This window comes from Chrysemys picta, chromosome 1 (genome assembly GCF_011386835.1).
Source record: "Chrysemys picta bellii isolate R12L10 chromosome 1, ASM1138683v2, whole genome shotgun sequence".
In the NCBI taxonomy this organism is placed as follows: domain Eukaryota; kingdom Metazoa; phylum Chordata; order Testudines; family Emydidae; genus Chrysemys; species Chrysemys picta.
The window spans coordinates 200,392,849-200,414,775 of NC_088791.1; the positions used below are offsets into that span (position 1 = coordinate 200,392,849).

Genomic DNA, 21,927 nt, shown 5'->3' on the forward strand with positions numbered 1-21,927 from the left:
CCCTCAAATTGTTGTCCCCTCTTTCTGGTCCTATTGGGGACTGTGAGATTCCTATACCAGAAGTCTGAGACCACACAGGAGTCTTTTCACTCCTCCATCTTGTGCCAACAGCTGGTTCTATCAGTGTATGAGGAGGAGAAAGATGATGAACAGGAACCGCAGGTACCAACTGTTCCAATGGGAATCTCCTCTTATTCCCCAGATGTGGCAATCTCTCTTTCTTCACCATCCTCACCAGATGACCATAAGCAATACCAGGACTTACTACAAAGAGTGACTAGTGATCTCCAGATATCTCTGAAGGAAGTTCAAGATCCACACCACCGACTGTTGGACATTCTGCAGACTCATGGCCCATATAAAGTAGCTCCCAGTTAATGAGGACATATTGGAGCTAGTGAGATTGGTCTGGCACACCTCAGCATCCTATGTCCGCACACCTAAGTGGGCTAAGAAGTGCTATTTCATTCCAACAAAGGGAGCTGAATTCCTGTTCTTCCATCCTGCTCCCAACTCGCTGGTGATGCAGGCTGCTACAGAATGTAATAGGTCTCAATCCCTGAGCCCTGTCAAACAAGGGCTACATGAGACCTGACCTTCTGGGGAGAAAGGTCATGTCCTCTGCAGGCTTGCAGTTCCACACTGCCTGTTACCAGGGATCTGCTAGCCAAGTGTCACTTTAATAACTACTCTAGGCTGGTGGCCTTTCAGGACAAACTTTCCTCTGAGGACAGGGCCCAGTTCCTCTCCCTTATAGTGGAGGGCAAGCTGGTGGCGAAAATGGCTCTTCAGGCTGCAGGTGATGCATCAGATACTGCAGCTGTTCTCAACTGGGGGGTCCATGAGCCGTTTCTGGGGGGCTTCAAGTCCCAAGCCCGGCTCTAGCACTGTGGGCTAAAGCCCTGAGCACCCCAGGCTCACAGGACTAAAGCCTGGTGCCCCGTGGGGCAGAAGCCCCGAGCACCCAGCTCTGTGGGGCAGAAGCCCCGGACTCCCGCCTCTGGTAGCTGAAGCCCAAAGGCCCCCTCCTTGCTAGGCTCTGGAATTTTTATAGCATGTTGGGGGTGGGGAGGCTGAAAGAAAAATGTTGAGAACCCTTGAGATACAGTCTCCACAAGCTTAGCTGCTGGTATTGTCATGAGGAGCGGGCTGTTGTTGCAATCCTCAGTCTTCACCAGGAAGGTGCAGAATACTGTAAAAGACATTCCCTTGGAGTCCAACCTCTTTTATGAGAAGACTGATGTTCTCCACTCATTAAAGGACCCAGGGTCTACCCACCTCCTCCTGGGGATCTACACACCAGCCCCAAGGAGAAAGCACCAGGGCAGACCTTTAAACGAACACCGCTGCTGCCACCGCCGCCTCCTTCTCATGCGTTCTACCACCAGTGTTCTGCTGAGCCTCCCTGCAAGCAACAGAAGGCTCAGAGGCCCCACTTTCTGGCCCCCTCAATGTGACCCATTCCCAGTTTACTGCTAGGAGCCACTTTTGATGTTTTATCTCTTTATCTGCTTATCTCTGATGCCACTTGCCCCTTCTTCTGTCACTTTTGGAGGCTGTCTCGCTCTATTTGCCCAGCACTGGGAGCTAATCCTAATAGACCATTGGGCCTTGGAGATTATACTCCAAGAGCAATACTCCATAGAGTTCATCCCCTCCCTGGTCCCCCTTCAGGGAACCACGCTAATGAGGTAATTCTTCAATAGGAAGCCTCTTTTACACCGAGAGGCAATAGAGTGCGTCCAGCCTCAGTATCAAGGAAGAGGGTTATAGTCTCTATATTTCCTAGTTCCCAAAAAAGGCAGAGGGTGGAGTCCCTTTCTGGATCTTCGGCAACTCAACATCTTCTTTCAGAAGTCAAAATTCAGAATGGTCATGTTGGCATCAATAATCCCCTCTCTCAGCGTGAAGGACGCATATTTTTATATAGACATTCACCTCTCCCACAGGATGTTCCTCTGGTTTATGGTGCACTGGGAATACTTCCAATTCCGAGTCCTCCCTTTTGGACTAGTGAAAGCACCCAGAGTGTTTACAAAAGCTCTCTCCCCAGTGGCAGCCCAGATGAGATGTCAGGACCACACAGTCTTTCCATATCTCAATGACTGGCTCCTGGTAGGTCGCTCTCAACCGTAGGTGAGATCAGCTATTCAATACCTCATTCAAAGTCTCACTGCCCTGGCGGTTTGCGTGAACAGAGAAAAGTCCATTTTATCCCCCACGAGGACAATTAGCTTTATCGGGACAGCGATGGGCTCTGTTTCTGCAAGAGCCTTCATCCCCGAAGAAAGGTTTCAAACGATGCACAACCTAATTTCTTTAATTTCTGGCAGACCAAGCACTACAGTGTGGATATACCTATTATTGCTAGGTCATATAGCAATGTATACTTATGTAACACCCTCTGCCAGGCTTCATCTACGTTGCATATAGGCCTAGCTCAGTTCAGTCTACTTGCCCAACAAAGACTGCATCAACTCCAGGATGACTGTCCCCACCAGGATCATCACCTCCTTCATCATCACCCAGACAAGATACAAGTGGGAGCTCCCTTCTCCACTCCCACTGCCACTAATGTAACAGACGTGTCCCTTCTGGGGTGGGGGCCCACCTGAACAGTCACACTGCACAGGACACATGGACCACAAATCAACATCCTGAAGCTGTGGGCAGTTCACCTTGCATGCAAGGCCTTCCTCCCATTCATTCACTCCCTCCACATCCAAGTGATGTCAGACAATATCATCACCGTGGCCTCCATAAAAAAATAGGGAAGAGAGAGAGCCATCTCACTTTGTCTGGAGACGGTCAGACTTTAGAACTGGTACATCAGGCACAACATCAGCATCCAGGCAGTATTGAAAACAAATAAATACATTGTAAAAACAATAAAGTGAAAAGTCAAAGTTTGGACAGCTGGTTGAGAAAGAGAGAGAGAGAGATTTTGACAGCCAGAGAGGCATGAAGGGTAATTTGATTCTTTGATTCCCAGAAATAAATTCAGGATTGTGGGTTGGTTTTTTGTTTGGTACTGGGCAGGTGCAGCTTCTCCTTTTGAAAAGAAGGGACTTTAAATTCAGAGAAGAATATTGAATTCCTCACCTCAATAATCCTTAACAACAACTCATTGACCAACTGCACCTATCCAATAACTTTCTTCTGGGGGGATTCTGCACCATTGTGCAATGCAGAATTTTGCAGAAATTAACGTGTGCGCAGAATTTCCTTTTCCCCATAAAAATGGGCTGCAGTGCTGCTAGCCACCACTAGGGGCCACTGGACTCACCAGAGCCCAGCTTGCATATAGAAGACACTGATGGGGCAGGGGGAGGGAGAGGGAGCTAGAGGGTTCCTGGCAGCTGCAGTTCCCAACATGCCCTGACGGAAGGAGAGGGTGGCGCACAGAAAACTCCGTGTAAACCTGGGACTGAGCATCAGGCTGTTTCTCCCTTGGATCCCTGGGCTCGGGGCGGGGGGAATATCTGGGCCAGGGAGGTACCATGGTTGGGCTCTGGTCAGGGGGACGGGGTGCGGTTATCTGGGCTGGGGGGCCCCTGTTGCTGGGCTCTGGGGAGGAGGGGTTGTGGGTGTCTGGCCCCCAGGCTGGGCTCTTGGGGCATGGGATGGGGGGGAGGGGAGCAGAGAAACAGGAACTGGGTTGTCAAAGGGGTTTCTTTAACTCTCTACTCCTGGGGGAATTTTGTGTGTGTGTCTGTATTCTTACAGACATACTTGCGGACAGGTATTTTGAAATAAATTACCAAAATAATTGAAACTGGTGTGATTACATAGTGTTATTTTGACAAATAAAATTTGCAGAATTTTAAAATATTGTGTGCAGAATTTCTAATTTTTTGGTGCAGAATGCCACAGGAGTAATATCTGCCACTCCATGCAACAATGAGAGAGAAGTACACTAGCTTGATGTTTCTGCTGAAATGTTCAACAGTGGAAATAGATAATATTGACATTTAAATGACCATAATTAGGCATCAAAACTAATACTCTACTGAGATGAATGGGAGCAGTTTACAATCATTGTTAGTGCTATTGTTTTAGGCTGTCTGCAGGCTTGAGCAATCTTCACTGCATTGGTTTATATTCAGTTCACATTTGGAATGTTAGCTTCATAACCATAAAGTTTTGTATCTACAGTATTATGTAAATGAAAGCTTAGATTCTGGTGCATAAACATGCAGTAACATTTTAAAAATCAGCAATTATACATCTATTTACATGGCTGCATAGTCATATTTTACATGGATGGAGCTGCTACTGTGATCCTTGTTATAAACCAATGTTTCCCAGCTTTTTGCTGGTGGAGTCCTCTCTTGCAGAGATTGGATGGCACCCATGTCCCCGGTGCCCCTTTAGGCAGTACCCCAGCACAGTTGCTACCACCTTTCTTTCTGTCCACTTGCTCTCTGTGCCTCGGTTCTTTTTTCCTTATCTTGTTTTCTTCATCTCTGTTTTTATGTTTCCTATTTTTTAGTGTTTTCTTCTCATTTTGTGGCTTCCTTTGCCTGTTTCCCACTCAGGAAAAGGATACTTGGCCTGGGGATGTCCATTGGTGGGCCTTTATGTTTTGGCAGTTTAGGCCTTGTCTACATGGGGAAACTTACCAATGTTACTATACCTGTATAAATACACCACTATTGTTATGCTGGTATAACTCCCCATGTTAACACTTTTATTCAGAATAGCAATGGTCTTTTTTTAGTTTAGCTTATGTTGAAAAGCATTTCATAATTATTCCTTACAGCATTTCTGTAAGATACGTGCATATTCTCCCTCATCTTACAGATGGCTAAAGTGAGGCACAGAGAGTTTAAATGACTTACCCAAAGTCACTCAGCAAGAGTGCTTCAGTCAGGAATAAAGCTTAGGTCACATGAATTTTTTTTATAGACAATACTTCTTCCTATGTTTTGTGACTTATTTAGCACTAACCCACATTTTAAGATCCTTTTAGTATGTATTATCTTGAATGATCTTCGCATGCTCTCATGTGGCATTTCCCAGAACACTGCAAAGGTACTACAGAAATCTTTTTACCTGCTTTTGTGCGCACACAAAATCTAAGCCCATTGTAGTGTACAAGTATGATACACTGAGCCACATTTATCCCTGGTGTAACTCCACTGACTTTAATGGAGTGACACCTGGGACTAGTTTAGCCCACTACATCTAAGTAAAATAATGTAGGTTTCAAAACCACATTTTCAACACATGCGTTTTCCACAATGGAAACAGTAACACCTTTAATCACTAAATTACAGCACTTGAATGAAATAAAAACACAAACAGTTTGCGTGTAATGAAGATAGTAAGTGGTAAACTACCCACAGATTTGATGGAAGAGTGTTTGTTACTGCTGAGGAAGATGGTCTAGCCCTTCAAAAGAATAATTTAGTAACCTATTAAATTGATCAAAGAAATTAAATAAAGCAAATAGTGAACATCACTGCATAAATTAAAAGTATCAGTGAAGATAAGGTTCAATTAAATGAAACTCTGCTCCAAACCTTCCCTCCCTCTTCCTTAGTTTCTCAGGGGATAGGATAATATTCAAACATACTCCTATTGTTTTAGTCCTGGATTGGATCCAAATCTCAGGCCTTGTTTTCAAATCCAGTTCAGATATGCATCAAGATGTAAAAAAATCTCCTGTGAACAGCTGTTCTCATGAGATGTCAGCTCAAGATGGCAGAAATCTCACAAGAACAACAGGCATTATGAGATTTCCACCTTTCAAAACTAGTGAACTTTGGGGCCAAAATGTTCACTCTGGTTTTTCACGTTTTGCTTGAGACTTTATAAATAATGAAACTATCTTCAATTTGGCATAATAAAACTGACATGATGCTAACTTGACATAACAAAATTGTAATTGCTCTGGTCCAATCTTTAGGCTGTTTTCTCTATCCACTAAATATAGTTATTTGTTTTCACATTCATTTCTGTTTGGCTTGAGACATGATATTGTAAATGAAATATTAAATGTATCAGAGCTGTGCAGCAGAATTTTATTCGTACTTTATGTGATCTATTATGAACTGTAAAAACAAAACAAATCAGTAAATGTATATAATTCCTCAACTTAAATACATAATGGAAAATAAGGTAAATAAAAATATACTTGACAGTAAATATGTCCACTGGGAACACTCCCTTGTGTTTTACTTTATAGTAGCTAAACATTAAGTCAGACCCTTAACTTGAATTTAATGTATTAATGCAATAACAATCAAGCACAAGGCATTTCCTGGGAATTAATGACTGACTGGGAGAGTTGAAGGACCAAAGTGAAGCCAAGGGCTATTAACCTCAGCTAGTCATTAATTCCCCAGAAGATGCCCTGTGCTGAGGTTGTTATTGCTGTTTATAATCGTCCTATATATTAAAAAATATAAACATTTTCCCTGCTGTCCCAGCATTTCAAAAAGCTGCATGGGAAGGAGGCATTTAAGTGATACCACTGCTGCACTAGGCTTTTCTGAGAAATTAAAAGTGATCAGCAAAATTAAAAAGAACCAAACACAAACTACTTTAGTAGTAGGATCTGAGTTCCCTGAATAAACACTGTGTCATTTGAGAACTTCAGTACAATAATTTACACATCCTGGGGAAACATACATCTACTGCTGCTATCATACTATTGCCCCTTTATCGAGCATTAGCGTATATATCAAGGTCCTTCCAGGTTAATTTCCCTCTTAGAACAGATATCAGTGACATAGAATCAGGTATTTTTGGTGGATTTTTCCCACAGGGTTTATTTATTTGGTACTCACCAAGAAATCCCTATGGATAACTACACAAATATTAAATAAACTCCGATCAGAAGGACAGTAATTGTTGGCTGATAGATTCATGGGGCCAGATTGTTTGCTGGCCCATGGATTTTAAACCAGAAGGAACCATTATGATCCTCTTATCTGGGTTCAGGTCATATGTACCCTATACATGTACTCCTGTGTCTATATCTTAACAAACCCACCATCATATGTTTACTACTGGTTTGTTTTAAAGGTCATCCTCTCATTTTGGATGGTTGATTAATTATGTTTATTACATAAACCAGGGATCGGCAACCTTTGGCACCCGGCCCGTCAGGGTAAAGCTGCTGGCAGGCCAGGCCGGTTTGTTTACCTGGAGTGTCCACAGGCATGGAACCCCGCAGCTCCCATTGGCTGCAGTTCACCGTTCCCGGCCAATTGGAGCTGTGGGAAGCAGTGGCTAGCACGTCCCTCGGCCCACGCAACTTCGCGCAGCTCCCATTGGCCGGGAATGGCGAACTGTGGCCAGTAGGAGCTGCGGGGCTCTGCGCCTGCAGACGCTCCAGATAAACAAACCGGCCTGGCCCGGCCCCCCAGTGGCTTTACCCTGATGGGCAGGGTGCCAAAGGTTGCCGACCCCTGAGCTAGTCCCTTGTAACTTGGCCAACCAGTTTTTAGTAATTGTTCCATTCATCTTATAATTGGCAATAAAATTGTCTTATAATTCCACCTCTTACTGGAGCTTGTTTAAAAATCACTCATTGCTAATAACAAATGAAAACTCAGCATGTGGAAATATATGAAAAGGATGTTGAACCATGTATTGGGGTATTTAGTGGCCTTGATATTTTTGTGCATCTGTAAAGTAATTGTAACATATGAATCCGTGATTAAATGGAGGCAATAAAGTATTTTCAACCCAACAGTTGACCTCCCTATAAAATTACTATAATCTAGTGAAGAATATCCTCTGGATTAATATATTTAAAATATAACCCTCCAGCACTGATCAAAAAAGCCACCATTTATGAAGGGCCTACACAATTTAGAGCTCTGTTACTGCAGAGCCTGACCGCCAGTGATGTATCATTAGTTAACTAACACGCTCTTTTCCATGAACTATGCTTATATCATCTTTGAGTCAAGGAAGGAAATGAAACAGAACCATTGTTGCACATGATACATAACAGAGCAGGAAAAAAAAATCAGTTCTTGATTGGGAATTGTAAAGGACAAAACTAGATAAAAGCCTAAACCAAGCCCCCAGATTCAAGCATCACCAGACTTTGGGAGAATTTTGATCAAATCATGATCTGATCCTCATGGCTGATGCCTTCTGATCTTAAAAGGCCAAACATCTCCAGACATAACTGATAGGGAAAAAATGCTATTTGCAAATATACACCTCTACCTCGATACAACGCTGTCCTCAGGAGCCAAAAAATCTTACCGCGTTATAGGTGAAACCATGTTATATTGAACATGCTTTGATCCGCCAGAGCGCATACCCCCCCCCCCCCGGAGCGCTGCTTTACCTCATTATATCCGAATTCGTGTTATATTGGGTTGCATTATATCAGGGTAGAGGTGTATTAAGAGAGTATGACAAACAACAGAGAATGAAAACAACCTAAAACTAAGAAAATGTTCTTCAGTGCCTATTTGACGTGTCTATTAACCCAAAATGAATTTCATGACAGTGATGTATTTTATAATTTGAGCTGCCATGCTCAACTATTATAGTTCAACATTCTATTAGATCATCTTGACTTAGTGTTTTATATTCTTTCCTACCACACAGTCTCATCAAGTTTACATCACTTTGAAAATGTCTATGGAAAAGGCAATGAGTGTTAAATTCAGAAATATTAGTCATTGTGTGAGTATTGTCATTAATAATTTTCATACTTTGGAAATTCAGGGCAAATTACAGAAAGAGTTTTGAGGGTTTTATTTATATCAAATTAAGCAATGATGGATTTCTAATAATGCTAACATAATATTTGGGATTTCCATAATATCTGCCCTTCCAGGACCTGTAGTACTTTACAATCACGGATTAGTTAGTTAAGCATCCCACTACCCAAAGTATTTAGGTCATTATTACTAGTCATCAGAAACAGAATGTGCAAGAGTCCTGACTTCTAAACACTAGAGAACACATTCAGTCAATTAGTAGAATAGCGTAGTATACACCTCTACCTCGATATAACGCTGTTCTTGGGAGCCAAAAAATCTTACCGCGTTATAGGTGAAACCGCGTTATATTGAACTTGCTTTGATCCACCGGAGTGCGCAGCCCCGCCCCCCCAGAGCACTGCTTTACCACGTTATATCCGAATTCATGTTATATCGGGTAGCATTATATCGAGGTAGAGGTGTAGTTTTAAATTATCATGGCTGAAGAGGTGGTAACAGAGTGTTGGGATTAGGGATTCTAAACAATTTCCTTCCCAGTCAGAGAGGTTATAGAAGAAGTGAAGACAGCACACTGCGGGAGATGTTTTAAAGAATTGCAGTGATTCGTTATAATGTTGGCAGTTAAATATTTAGTATGTAGGAAAATATATAGAGAATTAATGTGGAACACAGTTTTCAGACATACACACTATCTCCATTACTATTACTGTGAATGGTAATCATAGCAGTGTAGGGCTGGAAGGGACCTCGAGAGAACATCTAGTCATGCCCCCTGTGCTGAGGCAGGACCAAGTAAGGCTAGATAATCTCTGGCAGGTGTTTGTACAACCTGTTCTTAGAAACCACTTGGGATGAGGACTCCACAACATCCATTGGAAGTCTATTCCAGACCTTAAATACCCTTATAATTAGAAAGTTTTTCCCAATATGTAACCTAAATGGCCCTTGCCGCAATTTAAGCCCATTACTTCTTGTCCTACCTTCAGTAGACATGGAGAGCAATTGATCACAGTCCTCTTTATAACAGGCCTCAAGATATTTGAAGACTATTATAAGGTTCCCCACTCAGTCTTTTTTTCCTCAAGACTAAACATGCCCTTTTTTCCCCTTTAACCTTGTCTCACAGGTCTTAAGATACGCGTATACCAGGAAAATGCACTGCATTAGAAAAACATGTTAACTAACGCTAAGTTAAACACAGCTCTTAGTGTGGCTTAAGATAGCAACATTTCAAAATGTATTAGCTGGTCATAGAATCATAGAAGATTAGTGTTGGAAGAGACTTCAGGAGATCATCTAGTCCAACCCCCTGCTCAAAGCAGGACCAATCCCCAACTAAATCATCCCAGCTAGGCCTTTGTCAAGCCGGGCTTTAAAAAACTCTAAGGATGGAGATTCCACTACCTCCCTAGGTAACCCATTCCAGTGCTTCATCACCCTCCTAGTGAAATAGTGTTTCCTAATATCCAACCTAGACCTCCCACACTGCAACTTGAGATCATTGCTTCTGCTTCTGTCATCTGCCACCACTGAGAACAGCCGAGCTCCATCCTCTTTGGAACTCCCCTTCAGGTAGTTGAAGGCTGCTATTAAATCCCCCCTCACTCTTCTCTTCTGCAGATTAAATAACCCCAGTTCCCTCAGCCTCTCATAAATTATGTGCCCCAGCCCCCTAATCATTTCCGTTGCCCTCCGCTGGACTCTCTCGAATTTGTCCACATCCCTTCTGTAGTGGGGGGACTAAAACTGGATGCAATACTCCAGGTGTGGCCTCACCAATGTCGAATAGAGGGGAATAATCACTTCCCTTGATCTGATGGCAATGCTCCTACTAATACACCCCAATATGCTGTTGGCCTTCTTGGCAATGAGAGCACACTGCTGACTCATATCCAGCTTCTCCTCCACTGTAATCCCCAGGTCCTTTTCTGCAGAACTGCTGCTTAACCAGTCGGTCCACAGCCTGTAGCGGTGCATGGGATTCTTTCTTCCTAAGTGCAGGACTCTGCACTTGTCCTTGTTGAACCTCATCAGATTTCTTTTGGCCCAATCCTCCAATTTGTCTAGGTTACTCTAGACCCTATCCCTACCCTCCAGAGTATCTACCTCTCCCCCCCAGTTTAGTGTCATCTGCGAACTTGCTGAGGGTGCAATTAATCCCATCATCCAAATCATTAATAAAGATGTTGAACAAAACTGGCTCCAGGACCGACCCCTGGGGCCCTCCGCTTGATACCGGCTGCCAAGTAGACATCGAGCCATTGATCACTACACATTGAGCCCGACAATCTAGCCAGCTTTCTATCCACCTTATAGTCCATTCATCCAATCCATACTTTTTGAACTTGCTGTCAAGAATATTGTGGGAGACCGTATCAAAAGCTTTGCTAAAGTCAAGATATATCACATCCACTGCTTTCCCCATATCCACAGAGCCAGTTATCTCATCATAGAAGGCAATTAGGTTGGTCAGGCATGATTTGCCCTTGGTGAATCCATGTTGACTGTTCCTGATCATCTTCCTCTCCTCCAAGTGCTTCAAAATGGATTCCTTGAGTACCTGCTCCATGATTTCGCCGGGAACTGAAGTGAGGCTGACCGGTCCGTAGTTCCCTGGGTTCTCTTTCTTCCCTTTTTAAAATATGGGCACTATATTTGTCTTTTCCCAATTGTCCGGGACCTCCCCCGATTGCCACGAATTTTCAAAGATAATGGCCAATGGCTCTGCAATCACATCAGCCAACTCCCTCAGCACCCTTTATGCATTAGATCTAGACCCATGGACTTGTGCATGTCCAGCTTCTCTAAATAGTCCTTAACCTGTTCTTTCACTACTGAGGGTTGCTCATCTCCTCCCCATACTGTGTTGCCCAGTGCAGCAGTCTGGAATCTGACCTTGTCTGTGAAGAGTGATGCATAAAAGCACTGAGTACTTCAGCTTTTTCCACATCATCTGTCACTATGTTACCTCCCCCATTCAGTAAGGGTCCCACACTTTCCCTGAACTACTTCTTGTTGCTAACATACCTGTAGAAACCCTTTTTGTTACCCTTCACATTCCTTGCTAGCTGCAACTCCAAGTGTGCCTTGGCCTTCCTGATTACACCCCTGAATGCTCTAGCAATATTTTTATACTCCTCCCTAGTCATTTGTCCAAATTTCCACTTCTTGTAAGCTTCCTTTTTGAGTTTAAGCTCACCAAAGATTTCACTGTTAAGCCAAGCTGGTCGCCTGCCATATTTGCTATTCTTTCTGCACTTCAGGATGGTTTGTTCCTGCGTCCTCAATAAGGCTTCATGGCTAATCCTAGTGTCCTCCAGAACAAGGTAGCATGTCAACCATTAACCACATGTTAACCACAACCAGCTAACATGTTTGTGTAGATTAATACACAAAGAATGCAGCTTCCATTTAAATGTATAACAAGACAGGAGACTTTCAACTTTGTTGTAAGATAAGCTCTCTTTTATTTTGTAGGGAAAAACATTTCTTTTAAAAACAATGGTAGTGGTTTTAAAAATGATGTACAGTGTGGAATGAATACAAAAATTCAGTTTTTAAATCATTTGGCTATTGAGTTGACATCTTGTCCAAAGTCTCTTGGATGCTCCAAAAACTAAATGGCATGTTGTCTGCACTTCTTAGCATATATGCAACATGCCTCAGGTGGCACATGACCAGGATTCATCACCAAATTTTGGTCCGTTGGTTGGATCATTAGCTCCCCTGGCCCGGGCTGGGTACTGACGGAGAATGGGAAGTTCACACTGATCCTTGCCCCCCTTGTCTGCACTAAGAAGTTATTTAGGCCCTGCTGAGATCTACTGATTGAAGAGTATTGTGAAGTGATTGGGCAGACTATGACAGAAGGCCATAAAATATTGAAAACATTCTAAATAAGCATTTAATTTAGAAGCCAGAATAGTTAAGAACCTGCCATATATGTTCCACAGGCAGAAATTTTAATGGCCAAGAGTTGAATTAGAATAATATTATTAAACAGTGGTGTCTTTCTTGAATTGGTACTCTCTCTTGACATTGGATGAAATGCAATCGCTGTTGGTATGCCTATATCAGTTATGCAAGGATGATTATTTGGACTATAATGGAATGGAGAGATCAGAAACATTGAGCAATAATAATAAAAAAACCTCAGAAAATTAAAAAAAGCAGGAGAGGGGTAAGGAAAATAATCTTCCTCTCTTCCTTGAAATATGACTGGAGTGTTGAAATCTTTGAAACAATGTCTTTAGAAGGATTATAATTTAAAATCAAACAGACAATTTCACTGAAGTCTAGTCTCTTAACATTCTGGTCTAGTTTCTGAACTTATAACTAAATATGTAACTCACATACTTGTTTTAAAAAAAAAGAGTAATAAGGCTTGAAAGATCCTATTAATAGAAGAAGAGTAAAAATTTGACCTGAGAGGAAATATGCAGTCTGAGAAGATATCAGGTGTTATAGGCAAGTGTTAATTTGCCTGAGGGATTTCAGATCAATGAAATCCTTTAAGGGGAAACTTGATCTGTGGAAACTGACCAGCCTTCTTCTACAGGGTTGTCTAGCCCCAGAGTGGAGCACAGGCCTTGTACTACACTTCGTTAATATCTGGTGGTGTAAATATGTCCTCTTCCTTCCACCTCTACCCAGGAGTGACCATTTCTCCCATCATTACCCACACAGTGCCCTCCCAGTTGCCACTAATTCATACCCTACTTCTGAATTTTCTGTTGAGGGACTTGACCTGTTATTGACCTATGCAATTCACTGAGATGAATTTTCACCCTTCATGCATGAACAAATTAATAGTTTTAAATATTAGATGTTAGAGGAAAATTAATGGTTTTTAACGAGAGCATTATTGTTATTTTGGACTGGTATAGTTATCTTCCTTTTCTTTAGCCATCATCTCAGAGCTCATTCTGGCAACTTAACTGACTACAAAACTGGAAACTTTATTAGGCGATTCAAAAATTTAAATGTATCCTCTTCAGCTTATGTTGACTTTCACAGTGAATAGCAAAAAGAGCCAAGGTGATTGTTTGGAATTAGGACTATTTTTGAGCTGCTCACAAGGGATATGATGATATATAGTCCATAGGGGTTATGTAATGTAGCTTTCTTATTACCATCGTAGCATCATACTTCTGAATTTTAAATATTTTATACATTCTTTTTATACAATATCTTAGTAGCTAAGTGGCAATAAGTAAAATGACTTCCCAATGAAGAATTGTATAATTTAATTTACTTGTAAATGTTTTTTTCTTACTTTAATTCTATTACTCATGGTTATACTTCCATACGGTGCCCTAAATTTCTCTTTGTCTTTGGTGTGTAAGCTCTTCAAATAGTTCTAAAAATTAATAGGCATCACTATCTTCCCCCAGTCTTCTCAACTTTATTGTGCCAAATTCTGCTTTCACAGTGGTATAAACTGACTTAAATGGTGTGGAGTTTGGCTCATTACATGTGCTTAGGAACTTGTACAGGAATTTGGGATGCAGAACTTGTGCTGGAATTTGGGGTAAAGAAAGCAGCAAATAATTTCTCTTAGTAGTAATTTCTAAATTCTATATGTAATTATAATTTGCTGCACAAGTATTTGGGGAAACAGAGCCCTTTATATTTTGGAATGGGAACTGTAGGAAATAAAAGGTCTAAAGTAAAGGTTGAGAGGTATAATATACATGGCAGACAGCAAATATCCTGCTAGGTATATTTATCTGGAGGTACAGACAGAGGCAGCAAGTGACAATTGAAGCAGGAATTGAGGAAAGAGGAAAGGAAAAATAGAATGACTGGAGACACTGATATTGTTGAGGCTTGGCTGAAAAATTAGAAGGCTGTCCAAGCTGGAGAGAAGAGGAAGAGGGACAGATTTAAGATGTTCTAAATCCTCAATATTTTTTGGGAAGTAAGCAGAATTAGCCTATAGAGGATGGCTGGAAAAGGAAATCAATCTAGAAAAGCCAAAACCAAGCTAATAAGAAAAGAAAAGAAAAGAAAAGAAAAGAAAAGAAAAGAAAAGAAAAGAAAAGAAAAGAAAAGAAAAGAAAAGAAAAGAAAAGAAAAGGAGGTCTAACTGCATCTGTCTCCACATGGGCAAGAACTGGGATAGAGTTTCTCAGTAGGAAAAGTGGCGATTGTAGTGAAAGTCAAAATGAAGAGCAAATTAGCTTAAACAGTCTGAGATGATGAGAACATTCTTTGGGCTAATTCCTCTAATTCCTAGAGATTGCTTGCAGATCAGATGTTAATATGTGAGACTGAAGAAGAGGAACTGAAAACAAGGTGAATGCTGCAACAGACTAGACAAGGAATCACTGGGTTGGTTGCACTGAATAGGTTCTGGGGGAAGGAATTACAGTTCTGATTTAACACTGTACAAAGTAAATGGATGCTGAGGTGGAGACATTATATCAGTAGGAGTGTTGAATCACAACTCATTATCTGGAAAACTGAAAATTCTCACCACTGAAGCAACTAAACAATTGCAGTATAGATTCTGGTGGCATTGGTGAAAGCAGAAAGGAGCCTTTTTTGGTGCAAATATGAAGAAAGTGGAATTAACTACTTGGTTTTTGTTTTTGCCTACACTATGACTCCCTCCCAGATTTAGAAGAAGAATGGTATTTTATTTGACTTCTCAATTTGGTTCTGAATTATTTTAGCAACATAATTCATTCTTTCTTTCAAATCTGAAATGCTGGTAAGAAGAAGCAATGCTATCTGAAAGAAACATGATATTCTTTGCACAGACCTGATTTTATACAATTTTCTGCAGCTCAAGAACTCCAGGCAAATAGGGTAGTGTTGTATTAGTAATGAAGTGGCCAAATGCTTGTTTACTGTATTTGAGAATCAGAGTAAAGATGGAACCTCCACCTGGTTTCATTTAAAATATCTAGATTTTAGGGAGGCTTCATGTAAGACCTGAAAGATTGTTGACTTTTTATAAGGAAGGTAAAACATGGGCAGACAACATGGTTCAGTGAAAGAACTTGCTTCTACAGATTCACTGCATTTGTAGCAATTATAACTATGACACTTTCAGACAAAGCAATATATATATATATATATATATATATATATATATATATATGTGGACTGAATGGAAAATGGCCTAATACTTCTGGATTGGAGGCACGTCTGTATTGTCCCTACTCTATAGCTTTTGTTTAAAGAGATGCAGCTCAACAAGCCAAAATGAAGACACTGACAGACCTAACTCCAGGTAATTACTGAATTTCCAAATGGTACTCATTAGTTTATAAAAAATTTAATACACACAATGAAATTTTAGTAAAAATTCAGTTGGAGAGAAAAATTGGAAAACCTGTCCTATTTGGGACACACTGGATGGTATTATAATTTTATGTAGATACATTGACAAGAGGTCAAACTTTAAATCTAAAGTCAAGCACCTTATGGCTTTTTTATTATTTGTTTGAATTTAAAAATTCTGATATATTTTGAAACAATTACCTTTGTAAGCAGAATTATAAACTCAAAACTGAATGATGGTCATATTATCCTCTTCTAAAACATTGTACCATTAAACAGTCAGGTTGTTGCATCCTGAGAATGAAAGACCAAAAGCATTTGCCTGTTAAGAGTAGGGTAGAAATGTTATTTCAAAGTGTACAAATCAGTTACTGTCCTTTTCTCAATAAGACTATTCAAATATTTTTCTTGTAAAGATGCTTTATTTGGCTTTGATCTTTTCCTATTTAAAACGTGCTATAAATATGCTTACAGGTTGATTTTTTAAAAGAAACAAATACATATTTACACTATACCAATATTTATTTGTATCTATGGATAAATGTTTGAAAGATAATAGAAAAGATTCTAGTTTTATGAAGCCAAGGATTTTTAAAATGGCTTTCAAATAAATGAAATTTCTACATTTCATATTAAAAAGTATTATTGTTTTAAGCACATGCTACATTTAGTCTGATAAATAAATACTTCTTATCCAGCATTCATATTATTTAGAATAACCAGGTTAACAGCAATTTTTGGAGTTCGCTTCTCAGGCTAAAAAAGAGTACCCGAAAACTAAGCGAATGTTCAGCAGACTAGACAAGGGTCAGAGGGTTAACAGTGATTCTTTTAGCATGCTTCACAGTATAAATAGATTTGTAAGAATGTATGGATTTTTGTTTTCAGATTCATTGGTTTTAAAAAATATAGATCCTAAAATACAGGATTAGAGTAAAAGGTTGGTAAAACATAATTTCATCAGACAAAAAACCCTGCCCTTGCCAAACTTGAATATATAGTTGGGATGGGTATTAAAATCATGGATTTTTATTTTATAAAGCCAAAAAACAGAATTCCATATCAGTCAGTACAAACCTATAATAATGCAGTAAAAAGAATTATTGTAACCCAGTTGGACTGCTGGGTCATGCAATTATATTATTTTGAAGTCAGTTTCACAGTGGATGTAATCTGATCTATAGGAAACAAAGACAAATAATTTAAGTAAAATAAATACATCATTTATTTCTAAAATTTTAAACAACATACAAAAACCAAATCAGTGAACTATTCTTTAATAAGGCAGGGGGCAGATCCTGAGCCAGTGTATAAAGTATGAAAATTTACCCCAACTGAGGTTCTCCTCCATTCTCCAGCTATAATTACAGTAATCTTTTTTTTCTAGATTTGTTTCCAAATGTTAAAAAAAAAAGTCCATTTAGTTAAGTGGGTAAACATTGTGTAAAATCTGATGACTTGCAGCTATGACATCTTCCACCATCAGATGCCTGAATGTAATCAAACACTGGACTTTGAACATGTTCCTAAAAGCTATGTACATGATTTTTTAAAAATGGGCTAAGTCCACTTGTTTCTTTTAATTACATTTCAGACATGCATTCCCATGTCCTGAAGTGCCTTCCGAAACACAGCGGTTCCTGTCGGGTTTTCGTTGTTGCTTTAATGATATAAAGATCTCTGAGGAAGGAAAGATGGGTAGTTAATATATACATTTAACTTATTTCATCTTTTGGATTCGTTTGCCTTGCCTATCGAGCCGGAGAGTGGCCGTGCTGCTGGCAAACAGAAACTGGGAGCCAACGACCACTTATCTTCTGCCTGGTCAGTGAAAAGACACCAGTACCCACAGGCAGAGACGTGTACTGGGGAGCACACAGAGCTCAACTTCCTCTGCTTTGGCAGGGGCAATCTCTGCTGCTCTCAGCGCCCCTTTGCGGGGGGTGCAGTAGCTGTGTTGCGAGAAAAGTGTTTCGGGGGGGGGGGTGAGTCTCCCCGCAGCAGGGCTGTGGGTGGCTGCGTTGGCACGGGCCGGGGGCGCGGGCAGGTGGGCTGGCCGGAGGGCGCGGGCGGCGGGGGAGGAAGGGGAAGAGGCGCGCAGCAGTGAGTCAGGTGACCCTGTGTGTGGCAGGTTGGGCGGCGGGGGCGGCCACGCCGCGTGCAGGCGGCAGTAGCAGCCGGGCTGGCGAGCGGGCTGCGCCCCAAGCCGCGGCGGAGGCGCCGGCAGGGACTGGGCCATGTGATGCAGGGGAGGGGGAGGGCAGCGAGAGGAAGAGGAGGTGGGGGAGGAGCAGGCGGGTAGGTGCTGCTCGCTATAGAGTCGCTGGGGCTCCGCCGCCGCTGCCGGGGAGCGGAGCCGGGCAGCAGCCGCGGGAGAACGTGCCAGCGAGCCGGGCTAGGGGCAGAGCCGCCGCCGTCCCTCCCTCCCTAGGAATCCCAAGCGGCCGGAGGGTGGAGCCGCGGCCCCCGGAGCGAGCTGCTCCCCCGGCTGTGTGGCGCGGGGAGGAGGAAAGGCAGCGGCGGCAGCAGGGAGCCCGCGCTGCAAGGAGCCGCCGCCGCTTCATCCTGCGGCACCGGGAGGCAAAGAGGAGCCCGGGCGTGCGCAGGTGGGCAGCGCCCGCGGCCGCCGCACGGCCAGCCCCTGCCCTGGGGCGCGCCGGCTGCTGCAGGGCAGCCGCGTGGCTCCAGCGTCCCCCAGCCCTTTGGCGGGTCTCTGGTTGCACGCGTGACCCTCCCCTTTCTCCCGGGGGGGCTCAGACACAGGGTCACCTAGTGCTGAACGTGTCTGTTCCCAGCTGGAAATAGGGGGGTGTGTGACAGAGAGACGCATCATCTCGGAATTTCAGTTTAATCTTTTTTAGATCTTCAGATTCATCCCATATGTATGTGCCTTTCAGACAACGTGCGCGCGCGCGTGTGTGCGGGTGTGGGGAGTTATATATATATTGGAGTAGTTTCCTTGCATTGCTTACTTGTCATTTAGTTACTTGTATTAAGGAATTGATAATAGCCAAGCTGTGCAATGAGGGTGCCGAAGGTGGCTGCATGTGTACGTTTTGACAGGAGAACGATTGGCGTTTTTAGTGAGCAATGTGGAAAACGCAATTCCCTTTGAGGTGAAATTTTGGCTAGTAACTTCAAGGGAGGCAGAACTAGGTGCAGTGAAGGATTTACCTGGCTTTTCATATTATGCTCTGCACGACACAATAAAGCACCATCAGACTTTTTTGCTTTAGAGAAATTTGGTGGCAAATCATGTTTAATCTCTGTTTGGCATAAATATGTTTCTCTTCAAGTTTGTGATTTTTTTATAGATGTTTTGATCATATGCAACACAAAAAGCTTTTATGATTTCAGATTTTAAATATGAGAACAGCCGTTGTCATGCATGTGCTCGCAGTGGCATGAGGAAATGATTTAGTTTCAGATAGTTAATGACTTGATAACATTTTTCCAGGTAGAGAAGTACTAGAGAGAGTGGTCCTACAGTTACTTGTAGACAGAATATCAAAAATTAATAAGTGGAGCCAAGAGAGTGTGTGCACATGCAAAAAACCATGATCTTTCAAAAGATGATTTTCCCTTGAAACTCACTCAGTTGCTGAATGAAACAAATATGCTAAATACAAATAGGCTTTTGCTTTTACAAGTTAAAATATTCCTTTCCCCCCGAATATGAGATGACTGTGAGGTCTTTAAATACCCAGCTTGCATTTTTGTTTGACTGGTATGTAAATGCTTGAATCTGGAGAATGTGGCATTTTGGAGTAAAAGTTATTTTCTAATTTATTACAGTACATTTAAAATGAACTTTTTTATACAATAAGAAAATTCCGGGGTTCAACATAATTTAATTTTCAATAAACATCTAATTATTTCATGTTGTCAACATTAATTTTTTGTGCATATCATTACAAATTATATCAGGTAACCAAGTTATCCATGAAAAGTACATTTTTGTAAAATGGTGATGTTTAAATGGAAGTTGGGATAGTCTTATATTTAATTGAAAACGAAGTACAGATATTTCTCTGTGCTTGAAAAAGTTATAGTATTGCCTTTCAGGGTTATAAAGTATCCATTAAACAGCACAGAAGTAGATGGTGGGATACAAGGTTATTGGGTTTTTTAGTTTTTTAGAGTCTTTAAATATTCCATTGAATTAAATTATGTTGGAATCATTTATTTCCTTACCAAGAAGTTTACACATAACACAATATAAGTATTTTAATTGTCCTGGTACAGATGAGAACATTTTACTAGTATGGTTGTGTAGTAAAATAAACGAGATTAAATGTTTTGTGATGGTAGGCTTTACAGGCATGACTAAATTCTCCTATATAACTACAGGTGGCAGTGTAGAAGCCAAGAACAAAAACTGACAGAAGTTACTATTCTCTATAAGAAAATGAAGAGAGTGTACACATGACTAATCACAGGAACCTGAAAAACCACAGGTATGTGAAGTGATTAATCTAACTGCCTGTGATACTCCGAATATTTACTGTATCCTGATATTACTGATTCTTTAGATATTTTTGGACTAAATTTCATTTGAGTTATCTGAAGCATTCAAATCAAGATCCTAATCCAGATGGCAAAAAAAAAAAATCTTATGAAATAACTAAAGTAGAAAAAATGATCTGAGGTGGTTGTGAGGAAAAGAGGGTATTTCAACATCTTTCCCCAGTTTATTTTGCTATAAAGAATTTGAACACGGTAGTACTTTAAATAACTTGATTTCTTAAATAAGTACATGGCCTCACATTGGTCGTACTGTCTTTTTTCCTAAACCAAATATGACTTCTTTTAACTAAAATAGACAAATTTCAGTTATAATGGGAAGTTTCAATTTCTAGGTGTTCTAGGAGTCTTAGTAGTACTTTTAAAGTTTGTGCAGAGTCAAAAGCTTTAGACGTGAGATAGAGGAACTTCAAAGATGTTTGTCCTCAGATTGTCCAGAAGTGGTGTTAATCTTGTAGTTAAATATAGTATTTTAATATTTTAAAAAATAAAATTAAAATGTGTATTAATACACACAGATGACAGTTCAATAAAAAAAAATCAATGACGTGATTCAAAATACATGTAGTTCTCAATAATAAATAACATCACTCATCTTCCATGATAAGGTTACTAATAAAATACCAAATCAACAAATATCTAAAAATAAGCAGTTCTAGTAGAGGTGCTGCATGGAATCTTTTTGGGTATTGTAATAAGGGGGAAATTAGAGTAATTAGCAATGAATTCTGGTTAGTTAACAAAAATGGAATAAAGCATATATCCTTTCCACAAGACTACCTCTGGGTCTTCAATGCCTATAGAAACTATTCCCTGGGACCAAATTATCTGAATATTTTGAGGCTGAAAGAAGGTACAGACCTGTGGCTTGAACATGTGTTATTTAGGGCAATTTGTAATGTAAGGTGTGAATTTATATCAATCTAGTTATACCCAAAGAACTCCCACATGGATACTCTTATTCTCATCTAAGAGGGCCTTCTTTTTGTTTAGCTTATGTTGCTTTGAAACTAAACTGAAATAATCCAGTCTTATTCCAGAGTAAGAGGTCCACATGGAAAGTTAAAGTAATTTAACTGTACTAGTATAATTGTACCAGTATAACTTCCCATGTAGAGAAGCCTTTCGATTGTCCTTACCTCAAAAAGCTTACAATCTTTTTGTTGGTGGAGTGCCTAATACCATCAGATTCTGCTTCGTAAGTGGGGCTTCTTGGTGCTGTCGCAATATATGTAATTGATAATATCCTACACCTGTGATAATTCTGTAGAACACATGGTTCTAACACAGTTACTAAAAATTAACCCCCACAAAAATATTAAAACAAACCTAGAACTTAAGAAGAGTTATGCTGCAGAGACCAGTTCTCTCAATTATTTTCATGGGATAGCCAGGCTAACCCTGGCCACCTTTT

General features: G+C 40.8%; 1 long non-coding RNA gene across 3 annotated transcripts in view; it reads left to right on the top strand.

The window, feature by feature from the left end:
* Nucleotides 1-18,079: 18,079 nt before the first annotated feature.
* LOC101936647 (uncharacterized) overlaps nt 18,080-21,927 on the top strand; it is a 182,644-nt gene continuing 178,796 nt past the window's right edge. The window contains exons 1-2 of one of the 3 annotated variants that reach the window (XR_010594929.1): nt 18,080-18,595; nt 20,340-20,446. This is a non-coding gene — a long non-coding RNA (uncharacterized LOC101936647). The remainder of the gene's footprint in view (nt 18,596-20,339; nt 20,447-21,927) is intronic. The other 2 variants (XR_509119.4, XR_010594930.1) reach the window with 2 other exon arrangements.